The sequence below is a fragment of the Elaeis guineensis genome, chromosome 9, assembly GCF_000442705.2.
Source record: "Elaeis guineensis isolate ETL-2024a chromosome 9, EG11, whole genome shotgun sequence".
NCBI classification, from domain to species: Eukaryota; Viridiplantae; Streptophyta; class Magnoliopsida; order Arecales; family Arecaceae; genus Elaeis; species Elaeis guineensis.
Window position 1 is genome coordinate 17,557,505 of NC_026001.2, and position 16,029 is coordinate 17,573,533.

Consider the following 16,029-nt stretch of genomic DNA (forward strand, 5'->3'; position numbering starts at 1 on the left):
GATGGTATGGATAATGCTGGATCCAACTGATCATGTCCAAGACTCTATCAATCCTCTCCCAGACTCTGCCCCCCACAATCGATTGTTACACGAAGTGAATTTGGGACTAATAAATCCAAGATCCACAAGGCCACAAGATTGTATGAAAGCCCTGAGTTTCTTGGAGCTCACGTCGTCTACAAAAGATCTACCATCTCTTTTCATGAGGATCAATAATACAATTGAAATCACTAGCAACAACTATAAAAAGATTTTGATCAATCAAAGTTGTCATCTCCTACCAAAGGAGTCTCCTATCTCTATACTCTGTACTAGCATACACTCCTAATAAGAGCTAAGTGAAACCATCTATTTTCGTAATAACAATAATAACTTCTTGATTATATCAATGGAAAACATCCACCACAACAACCTTCTTTTTTCATACTACAATAATTTTCCTCGATAGACCCATAGACTCAGTAGCATAGAACCCCCATCCTATCAGAAAGTGACGTCGGATGTGGGCAAGACTCGGGCCACAAAGTTTGGTCTCCATCAACACACATAGATCAGGATCATGATTCTATATCAATCTTCTATAAGTTGAGGGGAAGGATGATTCCCCACCTCTCGCATATTCCAAAATACAATCTTTATGTTAAGATTCAAAATTCTACAATAAGCACCTAGATGAATCGACCAAAGTGCCCCCACTCTCCATCTTCCCCTCTTGATTTTCCCCTGAAAATCCTAATCCTGCATCTCCTGTAAAGTTGACTTAATTTAGCCAACAACCTCTTCATAGGCCAGACCCTCTTCTGAAGTTGCACCCATACCGCTTCCCCCATTATTGCTCCTCCCCATCATCATCAACTCTGCCAACGAGGATGCACTAGCCACCAGCATGGCACTCTCCCTGGATCCCTTCCCTTAGCTACATCCTCCCTATCTCCTTCATTGCGCTCACCACCATCGCTCCTTCTGATGGTTGGGATTTCTTGGTTGGTAATGTAGGGTGGATAGAACCCGACCCCAAGCTCCAAGCGATGGCACCTCCGATCGGGATAGGATGAGAGCTAAGAGGATCTGACCCCCCATCGACTGGTGAAGCTTTTTCTCTCTCTTGTGACAGCACAAGCTTTGCACCGACACCACCATCAACGAACTTGATTGCAGGCCTGTTTGGCTTACCAAGGGAGCCCATCTCTAGGGTCCTTATTGGGCTCCGACCTGCATCATGTTGGGTTGACTGGATTGGGCTTCTGACCCATTTTAGAGAACTCCCACCCACATCTGCCATATATGAGTCCATAGGGCCTGCGTCCACCTCCAGGCCCACTTCCATGCAATCATGGCCTGGTGGCAACTCGGCCAACACCTGGTAACCCAGTGCCGACTTGGGCACTTCAACTCATCCTATCTCCAGTGCAAGCTTTGATTTTCTTAGTGATCACAGTTGGACAAATTTAGTTAGCTTTTGCCAACCGTTTGAGTCCGTCGGTAACTTGCAAGAGCTCTCTTGAGGATGGGATATGCTTGATCTTGACAAAAAAGAACTGGGAGCCAATGAACCTAGGTTAGAGTCAGTTGCCATTGTCGGTTTCATCGGAGCCCTATGCTGCCAAGGCTACCGAATCCGTGAAGTCACCACCCATGGCACCATCCTTGGTCGAGGGATAATGGTATGGTCCCCTCCACTCATTGATCCCTCTTCCATAGCCATAGGAGAGACATAGATGTTCTTCGACTGAAGGCAGCTCACCCCCTTCTCCTTTTCTATTGGTGGAGCATGGCATTCCTTATGGGAGTGTCCTGTCTAGCCACACCGGTAGCATACCCTCAAGATAATCTCATACACAAAGGGTCGCCAGAAAATGCTCGTGACTTCGAATTAAGACCTCTGACTTCAAGAGTTCGGACGCATCAAGATCAACATAGATCCTCACAAATCTGATTTTCTAAAATCAGTCAGTGAAATCGTCAAAGGCCACTGGATGTCCAGCTTCTGACACGATCCCCTTTAGCATCCCTGATTCTCAAAACTCCATTGGTAGCCCTGGTAACCAGATCCAAACCACTGTTCTCCACATCATGTTCATCTTGAGTACAAAGCTAGGTACCCATGGTTCCATTGCCAGGAGTTGGTCAGTGATGAATCACAGGCCATCCTACAAAATCCCTTCACAGTCCTTCATCGATCGGAATCGGAGAAGATGGTGGTCTTCAGCTAGGGTAAAAGCCTTCGGACACTACTGTAGCTTGCTGTGCTCCTTAAACTCTTCTGTAATCCAGTCTGATGGCACCGGCCAGCCCAAGCTTTGGATCAAAAAATAGATGTTCTCCCATTTCTTCCAGGACTTTATCATCACTTCTTCCGAGAACTCAAGAACTTTAGTGAAGAACTTCTGCAACTGTTTGACCTCCTCCGGCGTGCTCTTATACACCATCCACTAGAATTATCTTGGCGGCCCCTGAGCCACCCAAGCCCAGCTCCTTCCATCATCTATCGATTCCGGCAAGGATCGACCCCCTTGGCTTGGCTCTTTCCCTCGATCGGCCATTGGCCACCCAACTCTGGTGCAACTAGTAGGTGTTCGATGAAAGGCCCAAAAAATTTGTATGACTTTCAACATAATTGCATCTAGGTGCATGTACCTGTGCATCCATTGCTTCATCCCCTCTATATGGTTGTTGATGGAAGTTCCTAGGTCATTTAGCAATGTTTGCATGTTGTTTTCCTTTCCTTCAGTCACATAATTTTGTATGTTTTATTTTGATAATTGGTAGGCTTGTATGTTACACCTTTGTCAAGATGCCCCCAATTGATACTTGTGAATATTGTAGAAGGGGATAACACACTCCTGTACTCACAACATGCTTGATAGCAGGTCTATGATGGCACTACATGGGCCTTGACTTTGTTTAAAATTTTATTTACATTGGATGCCTTTCTATAATTTTCTTACCTCAAAATATTTCCAATGCAATTGGATGGCTAGAGCACAAGGGGATAATGGCATGTTAGACAATGATCTTTGAGGGCTTTTGTCAAGTTTGGCATATACTTGGCGTTATCATGATTTACTGATCGATGTATGCACCTCACGTAGCCTGATTGCGTGGTTCATTGGTCGACATCTATATCTTTTTTTTTGGTACAAACGAGCAGTCACACCACTCTGATATGAGAGCAGTCTATGAAATCAAGATACAAAAGATCTTGCAGGTCTGACGGACAAGAGTCATCCTATCTTCAGACCCAGTCCTTGAAGTGATCCACCATATAACATAAGAAGCAATCCAGTCCACCGCACTATTCACCTTTCGATAAATATGTCGGATCATCATCGTAGCAGAATAATGTTTCAAAATTTAGACATCACGAAGGAGTGGATGAGCCTCCAACTACTTCATGCTACCTTGAATCCAGTCAATGACGGTAACAAAATCTTCCTTAATAAAGATCTTCTCCGCCCATAGCTCCTGTCTGACATAAGTGTGTCTATCTAGGCGGCATGAAGCTCAGCTCCTAGAATCGAAAGCTTAAGAAAAAGAGCACCTCCAGCCACTAGCAGCCTAGCATGAGGGCTCCAAATGATAAATTCTCCACCACTCCTGCCATTTTTGACACTGCCATCGAAGTTCATCTTGACAAATCCCAAAGGAGGCTCTCAGAAAATAAAAATAATCCTCTGAATCATTGCAAGAGTAGTATGAGAGTCTCAGAGATTGGAGATATCAAGGGACGGACCAATAGTGTTGAACTGGCAATACTCTGCAGCCAAGCATGTGGCTCTCTCCAACACTAGATGGGAAGGTACCATCTTAACTTGAAGATCAAGTTATTTCTGGAAAACCAAATCTGATAGACGATATAGGACATTCGATCCCCCCAAGTGGGGGTTGCCCCCTCCACCATACTTTGATGGACCACGCTTAGAAAGAAATCCAGCCATGGGCCATGACTCACCTCCCAGGGTTGGCCACCCACCCAGCTCCAAATCAGCCTCGCCCTTAAACATTGTAGGATGGTGTGCTCCATCGATTCATCCTCCACCCCGTACACCGAGCCGAAATCTTCATACCTCTATCTCTGAGAAGCGTACAAGTCTGAAGTCGGTCCCAAATGAACTTTTGGAGAAAGAGCCTTACTCTGGGATGGACGGTCACTCTCCAAATCCAAGCAGTCTCAATCCTCGTGCCCATCATCGGCCTACACATCTCTGACAGATCCCTCAAAAAAATGCTAGAAAAATAGGAATGACCCCACATCCTCAAGTCTTGGGTGGGATGAATTAGAATTGGAGTAGCAAGGATCCAATCAGTGAATGGACCACCAAAAAGATGGATAATCTTCTGGGCTCTCCAGCCTCTACCATCGACAGCGAGCATATCGTACACACGTAGATGGCCATCCATGTCACTACCAACATAGGCCAACCAGCAGGAGAGAGGAAGGCTCGAGATCCAAGCATCTTGACTCACATTCGTTGAAGTTTCATCCCTAATCAATCATCTGACTCGTGCTAGAACATCAGACCTACGTGCATAAATCTCCTTCTATATGAAGAAGCATCCATGGGTGGCCTAGATCTAGGTCTTCTGACTCCACACCACATATCGGACCCTCATCATCTTGCTTCACAGGCAATCAAGCTGGATAAAAAAATCTGAGAGCATGTCTGACGATCCATACCTTTCATTTAACCAATAGAGACTGAATCCTCAGACCTTCATCCCTCACAAGCTGGCAAACTACCTCCCAAGACAATAGGTGGATCCGATGACCATCGTGCTCCAATCCCCACAAGAAGTTTCAAAACCGCTATCCTAGCCCTCTGAGACAAGAAGTCGGCATAATCTTATTTGCAAAGAGATACATTGGGATGGAGCTAAGCACCGATCTCACAAGAGTCATTCTGCCCTTCATGGAGAGGGTATTAGCTTGCCAGCCCTTGAGATGCTCCTGAACCCACTATTCTATAGGTCTGCAATCGATCCTCTGGAGATGCTGCTCCATGATTGGAACCTCCAGATAGATCAAGGTCCCGATCTACTCCTGGATCTTTAGTCTCTTCCGAATCGTCTGCTTCACCTGGATCCTCATCCTAGGGCTGAAGATGATGGTAGACTTTTGAAGATTCATCAACTGGCCTGAGGTTAGACAATATACCTCAACAATGGACGCAAACTACCATATGTTTCAAATCAAGGTCCGTCCAATAAGGAGGCAATCATCTGCAAAGATAAGATGTGAAAGTAGCTGGGCCCCAGGGGTGGGCCAATAGGGCTCCATCATCGATCTTTGAACCACCACCCTCAACATCCAAGACAGAGCATCAACACATAAATGAACAAATAGGATGTGAGAGGACAACCTTGGCAAAGACCAACAGATGAGTGGAAGAACTCCATTGGAGACCATTGACCAAAATGAAAAAACTCAAAAACTCCACATAGTCCATGACCCAACCAATCCACCTTTCTCCAAACCCTAAATCCCGAAGTGTCCATTGAAGAAAATGCCAGCTTGTTCGGTCATATGCTTGCTCCATGTCCAGCTTGATCGCCATAAGACTGCGGCGACCTAGAGCTCGTCGAAGATCGCACATAAACTCTTAAGCAAGCATAACATTGTCGGTGATAGACCGGCCACTAACAAATGCATTCGCTCCGGATCGGCATCTATATCCTTTGTAAAACCCAATGATTATATTTTCATAGTTTGAGCTCATTTTAATTTTAAACTGATTTTCCATGCTTTGGTTTTTAATTTGCTTTCATTGACATTTGAGCTACAATGTAGGGTTATCTATTATTCATCATGATGCTTGGTTTAATTATCAATTGCCAAATATGAATGTTAGTTTAGTCGTGCATTATAGCTAAACAAGTTAGCAGGGGAATGCTATCAGAATAAGAATCATACTGAAATTTAGATTTTTTGTATTATTATAATTATCTATGAAATTATCGATGCTATACTTTTTGTAAGGCTGAGAAGCTGTTGAGATTTCATACCCCAAAAACCTTCATATACACTTAGCTTTATATATATATATATATATTGATGGAAGGGGTTGTCAATACAACAAAAATATTATTTATTCTCTCAACTTATTCCTCAAAACCAAATAATATCATGACAAAATAATCTAAGACTTATCCATTCAACCAAATGCACCAAGCTTTTATTTTGCAGAACAACCATATTTCTATAAACTTATTAGAATAACACTTCTTTATTGTTCTAAACTTGTTCTGTAACCAAATAGCAGCCTAACTATCTTCCATAGGTTTATCAGATGTTCTGTTGATAAAAAATAGGATAAGTGCTAGCTAGATCACTGTTCAGTTCATTGATTTGACATAGAAGTCAATGATCGGTTAAGAGATAGATAGCCCAATCTTGTGGGACTAATTAGATTCATCAAAAGTGTGATGGCTCGGCCCATGTAACAAACCCCAGCCCAAACAACAAAAAAAAAAAGGAAGAAAACTCCCGACCGGAGTCTTCTTCGATGAAGGGGAGTTTGAATCAAACTCTTGGGCTCCTCTATGAGAGGAGACCCTCATTCCTTCCCTTCCATGAACTTCCACCATCAAGAAGAAGCCGAGCCTCTTCCTCTCTCGTCGTCTTCCTCCCTCTATTCATCTCTCTTGTTTCGGATGGTCATCATCATGTTCGAAGAATTTTGGACTGAGCATCACCGGAATCAGGTAAAAAATCCCTTGAGGAAGCCCTTCATCAAGTTCTTATGATTATTAAGATAGATTTTAGTGGTTTATTTGTCGATTTTGGAAAGAAAAAAAAATTGAATCTCAAGTGCCCTATTTTTCCTCTGCGTCTTTGATTGATTCCGACGTCGTCCATCGTCGTTGATCATCGAATCAGAGATCTATGATCTCGTCGTCATGTGCTGCACCTCTGGTCATCTTCCTCAGGCCTTGAATCCCAATTTTCGACCGACAATCATCGAATTTCTTTTGAAAAAGGTCATTCCCTGTTTTGGACTATTCCATCCTTATTTTTCTTGGTTTTCAAGCACCGATGGTCACCGTCGACCATCGGTTTGGTTCCTTTGGGCCACACTATCGCCGCCCTCCTGCCGATGGCCATCCCCATGCCGGCTGCACTGCCGGTCGACCAGCCAATAGGGGATTGTGAGGTCCCTTGTTTCGGCCCAAAGAAAGTCTGGGAAGAAGAAAAGAAAAAGAAGAAGGAAGAAAAAGAAAAAAAAAAGAAGAAGGAAGAAAAAGAAAAGAAGAAAAGAAGAAAAAGAAAAAAAGAAAAGAAAGAAAAGAAAAAGAAAAAAGAAGAAGAAGAAAAGAGAAGTAGAAAAATAGAAAAAAAAATTATATAAAATAATAGGACTCTCTCTCCTCTCTCTCTTGTGAAGAAAAAAAAATTAAATAAATAAATAAATAAATAATGATATAAATAATAAAATATGAGAAAGAGAGTTTCTCTCTCTTTCCTCTCTTTCTTCAACCTGAACTAGTATTTTCTCTCTCTAAAATTGAACTTTCTCTCTCTATTTTCTTTCTCTAGATTATTTTTCTTTCTTAAGATATTTTTAGAATTTTGAGAAGAATGATGATGAATTTAAATGAACCTAGTGATAGATTTTTGATCTGCGATCGTCGGACGATACACCGACACCCACTTTGATCAGATTAGGTATTTTTAAGATTCTATTTTTCATGATTTTATTGAATTATCTATATGATAATCTGAGAAATCTAAGATGAATTTTCTCTCTAAAATTTTTTCTCTCTAGAATTTTTTCTTTCTAAAGCCATTTCTCTCTCGATCGATTTTTCTCTCTTAATCGATTTATCAATGAATTTTTTTTTTTAATATTTTTGATCTGATGAAGAATCTTGATCCATGATTGTTGGGCAGTGTGTTGGCACTCACCTTGATCAGACCATGAATCTTTAAATTTGATCATCCATGATCTCGATCTAGCCATGACTTGATTTGATCATGTTGATTTCACCAATCGAGATATTGGACCAATCATAATGTTGGATTGTGTCACCTGATCCATTCAAATTGTACCTCATAAAATCTCTCTCCTCTGATTTTCTCTCTCCACTTGATTTTTATGAAACCAATGAAGAAATCTCAATCCTATCACTTCGAATCTGATTTGATCTGATAGTCAAATTTTAGATCGTTTATGTCCTAATTAGATTTTGATTAGATGAAATTAGATAATCGGATCCAATCTAAACTGTTAAAATATGATATTTATATTCTTTCTGATTATTGAATTTGATCTTGTATAGGTATCATTGACACCTGATAATCAGATATTGTGATATGGTTTATGAACTAAAGAATTTTGAAAGAAAATTTATAGAATTATATGGATTTATTGAAATGCATTCGAGATAAGTAATATTTCATTTTTTTTAGATTTATCAGTAAATTATAATATATTTTTCTAATATGATTTGAGAAACGATGCATGAATTGGATGAAATGATATTCTGTTATGAAAATATCTTATTTGAAATGTTATGATGAAGCATGATTGAACATATTGATTTCATGATGCATTATATTGATTGATTTCGATACTATATGATTATATATTTTCTTATTGAAATTAGAATATGAAATATGATTTATGAAGAATTCTGATATAAGAACAATATGAATTGATAATCTGACTATGTAAAGGATCCCGTCAATGGAGGCATATATGTTGGCAATTGATTTGTCCTGAGGGTCTATATCGCCAGAGAGACTAGCAGTTTCGAAAGACTTTGCTGTCAGATGATTTGTAGCTCACCGCAAGAAGATACGCGGTGTTATGACCCTGCCACAGAAAAAATATGGTCATAGCTAATGGTTAACAAAAAAAATTTAAGAATGAAAGAAATTAAAATCTCAGGAGAAACTCAAATTTTGAAAAAGAAATAAATTTGGCATGAACTATATTGCATAATCGAAATTGATTTCAAATTGATGAACTCGATATGCTTATTTTTTTTAAATAATTATTTACTTAAATGCCTGATGAAATATGTTGAAAGTGATCATTGCTTACTGGACTGTCTAGCTCATTACCTTTTATTTTACTATTTTTACAGATGTTGAGAAATTAAGATAATACAAGATATGAATGAAAGAGTGATCAGAAGCAGAATCTCCATACTTTTATTTTAGGTTGAAAGTCTTATTGAATTTGATGTAAGGCCTATGAATTGTTGTTGAATTTATTGAGATATTAAAAAAAAAAATAGATCCTTATATTTTGAATTTAATTTATTGACTAATTATTCTGTTGTTGTTTTAGGATAGCATGATAAGATGCCTTGCATGCTTATGAGAAGAATTTTCTATGAGTATGCGGCGGTTGCCATGACCCTCGATTCACAATTTCGGATTGGGGGCATGATAATTAAAGTAGTATCAGAGCATTAGTGGATGAACTAAGATGTGTATAGTATGGGTGCCAGTGGATAGACACTAGGGATATTATGGTGTAGATCTTTAATGATTGTAGTGAAAAAAAAAATCTTTATAATTTTTGGTTAAATATTGAGATTATGTATGAAAGGATCACAAGAGATTATGATATATAGAATTTGAAATATGATGGATGATCTATTGATCATAATATGATTAGTTAGATTTTGATCGAAAGTAATTGCAAAAGAATTGACATAAAATTTTATTGTGCATTGTGGTTATTAATTTGATCATTGATTATTCAAGTGAATTGTAAGCTCAAATTCGATGTAAGAATAATACTATGATATTACTTCTAGTTGAAAAGTTGATTAGTATTGACAAGATAAAGATTTGATGATAAAATATTATTCCAGGATGGATTAAGAAAGTCTTTTATAATGCTTGATTGAAATATTTATTAAAATTGAACTTGGTATGTGGATCATATATAAAGTGGTGTATTGAGATGAATACATATTTGAGAATATTGCAAAGAAGTTTATTTCTTATTAATGAAATGGATTATGAGATTGTAGGATATTCATTGTGCTAGAATTTTTAATTATCATCCTTGGATCTAAATAATAGATCTTATTTGTATCTTTTAAAGACTACATAATATGTATAAAATTTTAATTTAAAGATTTCGTATCTAAGTTGATCAAAAGATTTTCTGATATTATTGTTGAAATTATTAATAAAAAATTGATATCTTTAGATTAAGATAAAAGATCTGATTTATTCGAGATTATGGGATCTATGTGAATTTATAATTTAAAATTTTTGAATTTAGGAATTGATATGGAGTTCCTTTACTTTGGTTAATGAGGTCTCCGATTGAATCTATTAAGTGGGGATTTGATTTTTTGAGGTTTGTATGATTGTTATGAAAGGATATTTGATAGATATTGAAGATCTTGATGATAAAAATTTTAGAAAAGATAATGATTTAAAATTCTTATATATTCTGATTATGTCCTAACTTAATAGACCATCGAAAGATTTTCTCATTGATTTAACTTATAAAGATTTTGATTTGAAATTTATCTAATTGAATCGATATGAAAATTAAGATTTGATTCATATTAATTATAGTAAATCTATATGATGATTTTAAATGTGATATTGAACTCAAGAGTTAATCAAGATTATTGTATACCAGTAGAAGTATGAATGAGAATCAGAAGTTAATCTTTGACTTCAATTGAAATTTAAAATTTTAAATTTTTTTTCTATTGATAAGATAAAAAAATAATTTGATTAAAATTTTTTTGGTGAACCTAAGAAATTTTGATTGTTATAACAGAGTGTGCAGCGGAAGCATGGTGATCTGGATTACTTTGAGTAAGTCAAGAATGTTGATTCTTTGAGTCAAAGAATCATGATAAATAATATGTTTTGATATAAAAAAAATTATTGATATTGGAAAGAATAATATTTAAAAAAAAATATGATTTTTAAAAGTAGTGCTTCCACCTACTATGCTAAAAAAAATATTTAGCATCCTAATTCTAGGATGAGTGGACCCTTAATTTTTTTATTTTTGATTTAAAATATTTAGAGATAAATTTTTTCTATCTTAGAATTAAATTTTATAATTCTCTATTTATTAAGAAAAATTTGAGATTATTTATCAAATAATGATTTTGATCTTAGATTATTATACTCAAATATTTATCTCCAGGATATAATAAAATTTGAAGTTTAAACTCTTTTGATCATTGTTATTTCTCTGACTGAATAGAAAAGATTAAGGTTATCTATTGATATTGATGATTATTCTACAAAAGATGGATTGGAGTTATTTATAATTTAATTTGATAATGAATCGCTTAATTAAGATTAGTTAATATTTAGATAAAGAAAATTGATATACTTACTTAGTATAGAGACATTGATTTTGATTATAAGAAAAAAAATATAGTTTTAATTTAGATCAACTTTTGAGTTATTGATTTTTTTTATAGAATGACTTAATGATAAAATTGCTTCAAGAATTAAAATATTTAAGAGTTTGAAGGTTTGAGTAAGAAAAATTTCGATAACTAGAAATAGTGATTTTGATTCTAATCAACGCCGATGATATTGATATTTATGAAATGATTAATGATAAAGTTATATTGAGAATTAAAATATCAAAATTTTGAGAATGAGATTGAAATGATAAATCTTCAACCTTTAAAAGTATGAATAAGAGAAAATATTTTTGAATTTTGATTGATTGGGATGTCATTGTATGATTCATATAAGTATGCTTTCCTATCTTATGATGGGTTGATTAATTAAAAGTGGTTAATATTTTAAAAAAAAAATAATGATGATGAATGAAGTTTTTGTGCAAGAATAGAGATATTAATTTTCTTCTAGCTACAAGAGATAGATTTGATTTTAATTTGAGTCATGAGATATTGAACATTATTTTTATAGGAAATGAGATCATAATTTCGAAATCTTGAAATATTGAAAATCTTTAAGATGTTGGTCTTGATAAATAAGAAAAAAAATAGTTCCATTTCAGATTAATATTTGATGTATTGACTTTTTTCTTATGAAATTATTTAAGAATGAATTTATATCAAGAATTAGAATATTAAAATATTTTGAGGATGAGATTCAAGTAAGAAACTATGAAGACTCAAGTAAAAAAAAAAATTTTGAGGATGAAATTTTTTTTAGAGGGGAAGAATGTGATGGCCCGACCCATGTAACAAACCTTAGCCCAAACAACAAAAAAAAAAAGAAGGAAGAAGACTCCCGACCGGAGTCCTCTTCTCCAATGAAGGGGAGTTTGAATCAAACTCTTGGGCTCCTCTATAAGAGGAGACCCTCATTCCCTCCCTTCCATGAACTTCCACCATCAAGAAGAAGTCGAGCCCCTTCCTCTCTCGCCGTCTTCCTCCCTCTATTCATCTCTCTTATTTTGGATGGTCATCACCATGTTCAAAGAATTTTGGGCTGAGCATCATCGGAATCAGGTAAAAAATTCCTTGAGGAAGCCCTTCATCAAGTTCTTGTGATTATTAAGATGGATTTTAGTGGTTTATTTATCGATTTTGGAAAGAAAAAAAAAATCGAATCTCAAGTGCCCTGTTTTCCCTTCGTGTCTTTGATTGATTCTGGCATCGTCCATCATCGTTGATCATCGAATCGGAGATCTATGATCTCGTCGCCATGTGCTGCACCTCCGGTCATCTTCCTCAGGCCTTGAATCCCAATTTTCGATCGACAATCGTCGGATTTCTTTTGAAAAAGGTCATTCCCTGTTTTGGACTGTTCCGTCCTTATTTTTCTTGATTTTCAAGTGCCGGTGGTCGCCGTCGACCATCGATTTGGTTCCTTCGGGCCACATCGTTGCCACCCTCCTGTCGATGGCCGTCTCCATGTCGGCTGCACCGTCGATCAGCCAGCCAACAGGGGATTGTGAGGTCCCCTGTTTCGGCCCAAAAGAAGTCTGGGAAGAAGAAAAGAAAAAGAAGAAGAAAGAAAAAGAAAAAAAAAAAAGAAGAAGGAAGAAAGAAAAAATGAAAAGAAGAAGGAAAAGAAAAAGAAAAGAAGAAGAAGAAGAAGAAAAGAGAAGTAAAAAAATAAAAAATAAAAATAAATAAAAATAAAAAAAATTATATAAAATAATAGGACTCTCTCTCCTCTCTCTCTTGTGAAAAGAAAAAAGAAGAAGAAAAAAAAAGAAAAAAATTTAATAAATAAATAAATAAATAATGATATAAATAATAAAATATGAGAAAGAGAGTTTTTCTCTTTTCTCTCCCTTCAGCCTGAACTAGTATTTTCTTTCTCTAGAATTCTACTTTCTCTCTTTATTTTCGCTCTCTAGATTATTTCTCTCTTCTAAAATTTTTTTAGAATTTTGAGAAGAATGATGATGAATTTAAATGATCCTAATGATGGATTTTTGATCTGCGATCGTCGGACGATACACCGATACCTACTTTGATCAGATTAGATATTTTTAAGATTTTATTTTCTATGATTTTATTAAATTATCCACATGATAATCTTAGCATGATTTGATCTGATCGATCAGATTTGTTGAATCATATCGTCTGAGGAATCCAAGATGAATTTTCTCTCTCTAAAATTTTTTCTCTCTAGAATTTTCTCTCTAAAGCCATTTCTCTCTCGATCGATTTTTCTCTCTTAATCGATTTATCAATAAATTTTTTTTTTTAATATTTCTGATTTGATAAAGAATCTTAATCTATGATTGTTGGGTAGTGTGTTGGCACTCACCTTGATCAGACCATGAATCCTTAGATTTGATCATCCATGATCCCGATCTAGCCATGACTTGATTTGATCATGTTGATTTCACCAATCGAGATATTGGACCAATCGTAATGTTGGATTGTGTCACCTGATCAATTCGAATTGTACCTCATGAATTCTCTCTCCTCTGATTTTCTCTCTCCACTTGATTTTTATGAAACCAATGAAGAAATCTCGATATTATCACTTCAAATCCAATTTGATCCGATAGTTAAACTTTGGATCGTTTATGTCCTAATTAGATTTTGATTAGATGAAATTAGATAATCGGACCCTATCTAAATCGTTGAAATATGATATTCGTATTCTTTCTGATTATTGAATTTGATCTCGTATAGGTATTATTGACACCTGATAATCGGATATTATGATATAATTTATGAACTGAAAAATTTTGGAAGAAAATTTATAGAATTATATGGATTTATTGGAATACGTTCGAGGTAAGTAATGTTTCATTTTTTCTAGATTTATCAGCAAATTATAATATATTTTTCTAACATGATTTGAGAAACGATGCATGAATTGGATGAAATGATATTTTGTTATGAAAATATCTTATTTGAAATATTATGATGAAGCATGATTGAACATATTGATTTCATGATGCATTATATTGATTGATTTTGATACTACATGATTATATGTTTTCTTATTGAAATTAGAATATGAAATATGATTTATGAAGAATTCTGATATAAGAACAATTTGAATTGACAACCTGTAAAGGACCCCACCAACGGAGGCATATACATTGGTAATTGATTTGTCCTGAGGATCTATGTCGCCAGAGAGACCAGCGGCAAATCGCCAGATAGACCAGTGGTTTCGAAGGACTTTGCTGTCAGATGATTCGCAGCTCAACGTAAGAAGATACGCAGTGTTATAACCCTGCCACAGGAAAAATGTGGTCATAGCTCATAGTTGACGAAAAGAATTTAAAAATGAAAGAAATTGAAATATCAAAAGAAACTCAAATTTTGAAAAAGAAATAAATTTGGCATGAATTATATTGCATAATCGAAATTGATTTCAAATTGATGAACTCGATATGCTTATTTTCTATAAATAATTATTTACTTAAATACGTGATGAAATCTGTTGAAAGTGATCATTGCTTACTGGGCTGTCTAGCTCATTACCTCCTATTTCACTATTTTTACAGATGTTGAGGAATTAAGATGATACAAGATATGAATGGAAGAGTGATCAGAAGCAGAATCTTCGTACTTTTATTTTAGGTTGAAAGTCTTATTAAATTTGATGTAAGGTCTGTAAATCATTGTTGAATTTATTGAGATATTAAAGAAGAAATTTAGATCGTTATGTTTTGGATTAAATTATTGACTAATTATTCTGCTGTTATTTTAGGATAGCATGATAAGATGTCTTGCATGCTTATGGAAAGAATTTTCTATGAGTATGTGGCAGTTGCCATGACCCTCGATTCACAATTTCGGATCGGAGACATGATAAAAAAAATAAAGATATTTAGCTTGACCAAAAGTAATGATGATGGCGCCCCATGTTTTTTTTTTTTGGTAGTACAAAAGAGAATAGTAAATCTTATAAATAAAAATAAAGACAAGAAGAAAATACAAAATGGATCTGAGATGAGCGAAATTTCAATAGAGGATCTAAAGCATCGATAAAAAAATCATCTAATGATCCGCAGCCTGATTCGTTTCTCTGCAAACATGAATAATGTTGAATAGTGCCGATACTTGCTTCTAAAACATGATATCCTGCAACAACAGAGGACACTTATGTCGAAGAAAAAGGGTGCATAATCCAGACAATTATTGTTGAGGAGTCAACCTCTATCAATGATTGCTGAGTACCTAACAAAGTTGCAGCCGCCTGTAACCCAAGGCACAAGGCAGCATGTTCAGCAAAAGAAATTGAATAGACTCCCATCCGTTTACCTCAAACTATCACTAAATTACCTGAAGAATCACAAATAATAAAAGCAGCATTTGTGGCCGAATTAATAACCCAACCACCAAAATTTTCTTTTGAGTAGCCAAGAAATAAAGAATGTATTCACTGTACGAGGAGAAGTATTGCAGACACTAAACCAATATCTTGATTGAGCATGAAACCAAGCAAAACAATGATGAACAACTATATCCAAAAAAATAAAAAAGACAGAGACTGAAATAGCTTGCTATTTCATCAGCAACCAAGAGAAATAAGTAGCTAAGACTCTCTTCCACCTCTCTACCCCGACTACAGAAATAAAAATAAATTTCTTTATATATCACATATGGTATAGAATAAATATATCGTCTTAT